The 6,085-nt window shown below is 41.8% G+C and overlaps 1 long non-coding RNA gene across 1 annotated transcript; it reads right to left on the reverse strand.

Annotated features, from left to right (window-relative positions):
- Positions 1-2,629: 2,629 nt before the first annotated feature.
- On the reverse strand, positions 2,630-5,206 carry LOC146440777 (uncharacterized). The gene is made up of 2 exons (XR_014850364.1): positions 4,963-5,206; positions 2,630-4,561 (listed from the first exon to the last, which is right to left on the reverse strand). It is a non-coding gene; the product is annotated as an uncharacterized LOC146440777 (long non-coding RNA).
- Between the last annotated feature and the right edge of the window lie 879 nt (positions 5,207-6,085).

A 6,085-nucleotide genomic window follows, 5' to 3' on the forward strand; every position in this document is an offset into this window, starting at 1 on the left:
TTCCCGGGCAGGGTCTCCTCTAGTTTGGGATTTGGAGGGGACACTCAGGTCCCCACAGACGTTAAGTGCTCCCCAGGGGTCTCTCCTTGCCGTGCTCCAGTCGAGGGAGTTACATTCTGCACGTCGGTAGGTGCAGGATTCGTGCCACGTGAAGGACAACTGTCACTTTATTAAATAGTGACATCAACCATCGTCTGCCTGGCAATAGCTGTGCCTCGGTTCACAGCTCTGCACTCAGAAACCAGAGCATCTCCTGATCGGGGAGACCACTTTTTATAACCTCATCCCACACGGTTTTGCAGGCGGTAATACATCCCAGCGAGACTATTAGACAAATAGGGTCTTAAAATCTTATCTCACATCTTGCTCAAACATGAGATTTTTGTAATCATAAATGCTAAAAATACCACTCACATCTAAGAGCGATAACTGCAAGCAGGATTCAGGCTTGTCTGAAATTGCTGCAGCCCAGGCAATTAATAGTTAATACATAACTCTCTTGACAAACAGCTCTGATGACAACATACCTATAATTATAGTTATATCTGATCACGTCGCCTGGGGAAAAAGGAAGGTGATACTGCAAACGCAGAGGGGCTGCATCCTACTCTCTATCTCCCAGCCAATGCTCCAGAATCCCTTGGACCTCTCGAGGAATTGCTGCTGGCTAGTCAGCCCTGGGAAGGGATCTGCTCGGGGTGCTGTGCTCTCACCTGTGCCTCCCTAATTCTGCGAGCTGTGCGGTACCCACTTAACATGATGCTGGCAAATTAGAGCAGCCTAAAAACGCAGGCAGGTAATAGAAGCAGGGTAGGCTTGAGCTTGCGTCTTCTATCCCTGGGAGGTTTGCAGGGCTGGCAGATGGGAAGCCAAGCACTTACACCATTGTCATTGCTGGCATGGTGTCACTTGTGTGCCAGCTCCCCAGGGTGGGCACCAGCTACCGTGGCTGTGCAAGGGACAGAATGGCCAAAGCATGGCAAGGGGAATGGAGAGAAGCCACAGGGCTGAGGAGGCAGAGGGGTTTGTGTCCTACATCCTCAGGGCTCATCCTGCCAAGAGCCAACTTCCTGTGGAGTTGCCACATCAGCCTGGGCCACCTCTCAGCTTGCCAGCAGAGTTAATGCCTTTTGTACCCAGCCCTCAGTTTGGCAATCTCTTTATGCACCCTATGTAATGCACCCTATGTATATGTACCCTATATGCAATCCTAAATATGAGAAAACTGCAACACAACTGGCTCAGCTGGGCAGGTTTCTGCCTTTTTTTCTCCAGGATGAGCACTCATCCCCATCAAACAAAACCCCATTGCACACCCACTTTTTCAGGATGACCAAAGTCTTTGGCACAGAGTGAGCACTGGTACTCTCTATTTACGCTGCTAGTAGAGATACAAAGCTGTCCTTCTCCTCGTATTTGCTCTAAATACTCACTAGATTCCCAGGACTAATATTTCTAGGATGAATATTCTTATTTGATTTTGCAGCCTTTTTTTTTTTTTGGCTGAGACAGCAATGTTTCCCAATGTGTAAATTTTCCTGTTTTTTCCCTATGCATAAACCTTAAACTCTATCAATAACTAATTGTTTCATGTGTCTCAGACAAAGTGTAATCAACAGAGAGGATGGTGGAGAAGTGTGAAATGACAGAGTGACATTCTATGCTTAAATAAGCAAACTACACCCAAATCAAACAATGGCTCGAAAATGTTTCTATAATAAGGGTGCATAAATTACCTCCATTACTTGGAAAGCTCTTACTTGCATCTTACCAGCCACATTTGTAGTATTCACAAGAGCTGATACACTCCGATCGTGATAGACATGCCTCTGTTACAGTAATTATAAAATGCTTTGTGAAAATATCATTGTGTCTACAGAGCTACTGAAGTTGTACCGTCTCCTTGGTGTTTATTGCCTCTGTGAATTTAGAAAACATCATTTAAAAGAGGAAGAAGAAATACATTTGAAAGAAGATAGACCACTTTTGGATATTTATTCTCTGTGAGGGAAAAATGAAAATGTATCTCAGGTTGTGCCAGTATGTAATATGCACCAGCTGGATAACGTAAAGGGGGAATGATTCCTTGAAAAAAGATGGGCAATAAATCCTGTTTGGACTGAAACATTTCAAGCAGATACACTGATGGTTTCTTGTGTAAGACCTTTCTGATGCACAGATGCACATGGCCATACATACAAGAAGGGTGTGGGAGCAGGAAGGGTTTATGTGAGAGGCCCAGAGCCACCCAGGGCTGGGTGCTGCAGGTGGGGCTGCCCTGGCTCCACACAGCCCCTCTGCAGGCAAGGAAATCTCTCCTCTCTCTTGCTCTCATCTCACAGTTTGAAAAGGGATTGCTACTCGGTGCACTCTTTAATTTTTGGCTTGAAAAATAGCAACTTTTTTTTTTTTTATTTAAAGGAAAATCCTGTACAGTTTAATCAAAAACAAAGCCCTTACAATTATTTATTCAGCCTATAAATCTCATAATTTTATATATATTTTTCCCCTCAAATGTTATTAGTTGAATATATCTAATGAGGTAACACTATAAGTAGTTTTAGTGAAAACCTGGAAAATAATTATACTAATAAATGAAAAAGAAAACACAGTAATAGAAGAGACATGATTTGCTTTTAATTTTATGGCTGCATTTATCATTACACCAAGACAGTACAAAATAGCTGACCTGAACATGATTTTGGTCCTTATTACAATTGCTAGGTTCATTAAAAAGACCATGTTAACTTTATTTTAATAGTGTAAGAGTCTGGATGTATTTTGAAAATTAAAATCAGTCAATATAAGTAAAAGCCTTGAACAAATCTGAAATGCCTTTAAGGATTGCTCTGAATTGATTTTAACACACACTGTAAGAGCAAAATGTACTTGTATCCTACTATTTTTATTATAAAAATTGTACGTGGAGGAAGTTTGGAGAGAAATTGTCCACAAGCAATGAAGTGCAAAGTGTGAAATATTAAATATATGCTTTAAAAAAAAAAATATCCAGTTTTAACAAGCCAAGAGGGTATGAATGCATGAACAGCATCGGCTGTATTTCAAATTAACCATAGCAAGCCCTTCCACGTACCTGGAAAACCTGATCCATACGCTGAGATTTTGTATGTTAATTTATACTGCAGAGTTCTTAACATCTGACATCGGCTGTAACATTACAAGTTGTGCTATGACTTTATTAAGGGATGATTTCCAAAGCCCTAAAGAATACTTATTATGTTGTAATATATATTTCTGAAGAGGATTAGGTCTTTGATGCTAAAACCTAGACGTTTTAAAAGCGAGTTTACTGAAATGAAAAAGATTACATACGTTCCTTTGTGTTGCACCAGGTAGAGCTTTTCCACCTTCATTTCGACTTCGTTTCACAAACCTCAGTGGTATCACGACCGAGAAATGCATTTAAAATCCCTCAGAGTTTCATTACTGAAATGGGATATTCTAGAAAAGGACCTGGGGCTTGTGTTGAACCACAAACGGAAGAGGTAGCAATGGGAAAAAAGCTGGAAAAATACAAAAAACTCAGGATACATCCCTCCTTGCAATGTGTTAATATTAATATCACATTGAGCAGCAGCTGGATTTCAAGGACTGTCTGATTTTGGAAGCCAGTCTTTTAAAAGGACTGAAAAAGTTGAAGGAAGAGCAAGAACAATGAAAAAGTTTAGAAAACTTGACCTGTGAGAAAAGACTGATGAAACTGGGTTTGTTTAATTTAGGAAAGAGAGGACGGGTAATGGTTTTCCAGGATGTAAAAGGTTGTTGCAGAGAAAAACACCATCAGTTGTTCTCCAGATCCACTGGGGGTAGAATGAGAAATAATCAGCTTAATTTGCAGAAAAAAAAAATGTAGGTTAGATATTAGCTAAAATGTCAAACTATAAAGAGAGTTAAGCACTGGGAGAGGTTACCTGGGAGTACTTTACAAAATCTGGCCCTGGGGGTTTTTGAGGCTGGGTTAGAGGAGCAGCAGGGGATGCTCCAGGTGCAGGACCTGCCTTGGGCATGGGACACAGCAGCTCCACGTCCTTCAGGGTGCACCCAACTCTGCAGCACTGCACGTTTGCCACCACAGAAACAGAGCACTTTAACTTCATTGTGGAAATGTCTGCTCAGATTGGGATTTTCTGAACCAGGGCACGTTGTCATATTGCTTGAAATAGCCCATTTTTCTGTTTTAAACATCAGGGAACACACTTTTCTTTTGGCATTCTCTCAACAATTCATTGACATGTCAGCTCTTATTTTAATATATACACTTATGCGTATATATTATATATATATAGATGTATCTTTTAAATAGGAAAATTAAATTATTACCTTCTGCAAAAGCAGAAAGCTTCTTGTTTTTCCCCACCCTGCAGCCCTTGCCAGTCTCATCTCTAATGCATGTTCCTCAGAGCCCAGCAAGCAAATCAAACTTACCTTTCCCTGTGGGATGGCTCATAAATCTCTTGGTCCTCAGCACTGAAGTCTCCTGGATCCCCAAGGTCACTTAATGAGGAGATATTGGATATTGGTCGATACTGCCTTTCTCCTGCTGGGAAAATTCAACTTTTTGTTATTATGGTAAAATTTATTTGATCAGAAGGGAACTTTCTCAGACACCCATTTGAAATGGTGCCTTGAGTATGAGTCCCCTTACAAGATATGGAGCACTGAAAACCCCTCCACACCTGGGGTTTTGCAGCAAAGAGTGAAATCTTGTTTTTTGTTATTGCAAACAAAGGAAAGGAAAGGAAAGGAAAGGAAAGGAAAGGAAAGGAAAGGAAAGGAAAGGAAAGGAAAGGAAAGGAAAGGAAAGTTTTTTTTATTTTTTTGTGAATGTGTAAACAAATGTAAATCACACATGGACAACTGAAGTGTTTATTAACGTACACTGCAATGGCATTAAGCACAGATATCAATAAGAGACTATAAGAAATCTAGAATAAGACTTACAGGTTTGGCCTGACCCTACAGACAGCAGCTGCCATGCTCTTTCTTCCTTCTCTCCTGTGATCCTGTTCACTCCCACACCTGGATTTGCATAGAGTCCTATGCCACATGTATTCCCATCCTCCCTGCTTGTAGGAAACGAAGCTGGTGAAGGGTCTGGAGCACCAGTCTGATGAGGAGTGCCTGAGGGAACAGAGATTGTTTAGCCTGGAGAAAAGGAGGATCAGGTGTGACCTTAGCACTCTCCACAACCACCTGAAAGGAGGCTGTAGCCAGGTGGGAGTCAGTTTCTACTCCCAAGTAACAAGGGAAAGCACAAGGGAAAACAAGTTATGGTGGGGAAGGTTTAGATTGGATATTAGAAAAAATTTCCTCACTGAAAGAGTCGTCAAGCATTGGAACAGATTGTTGTGGGCAGTGCTGGGGTCACCATCTCTGGAGGTATTTATAAGACATGTAGATGTGACACTTGGGGACATGGTTTAGTGATGGACTTGGCAGTGCTGGGTTAATGGTTGGACTCAATGATCTCAGAAGTTTCTTCCAAGTCAAATTGATCTATGATTCTGTTTTTCTACAGGTCATTGCAATGAGCACCAGACTTTGTGGATGTCTGGAGAAGGAGTGCCAGGCCAGGGAGGGATGCTCACAAGATCACAGCCAATGGCTGAGGACAGGACATCCTTGGCAGAAAGGATACTGGTCCTTCCACTGAGTCTGTATTTGTATTTCTGGCACTGGGTAAAACCTGGAAAGGCTTGAAGCATCTCTCCTTAGCCAGGGAACAGGTTTGGTGAGGCTCCTTTTGGGGATGCAGCTGCTGGTTGCAGATCCAGCAGGGCAGGCTCAGTCTCTCACCCTATATTGTCACTAGTTTTCCTGTTACATCTTTGTCTTTATCAGGGCTGCTGGAAACCTGTACAAATCTTAAATGTAGTTTAAATTTATGAGATGAAAAAATAGGAAGGGGGATGTGAGTGGAGCACATTTGCACAGCAGCTCAACTTGAGAAGAAGTGTGTAAATCTGCACTCTTTTCATCCAGCTCTGTTCTCCTCTCAAAGAAAATCCCCAGTGAAATACTATTCACAAAAAGAGTCACTTTCAAACATGGGAAATGACAGTGC

The sequence above is a fragment of the Lichenostomus cassidix genome, chromosome 2, assembly GCF_008360975.1.
Source record: "Lichenostomus cassidix isolate B80296 chromosome 2, HeHo_3.0, whole genome shotgun sequence".
Classification (NCBI taxonomy): domain Eukaryota; kingdom Metazoa; phylum Chordata; class Aves; order Passeriformes; family Meliphagidae; genus Lichenostomus; species Lichenostomus cassidix.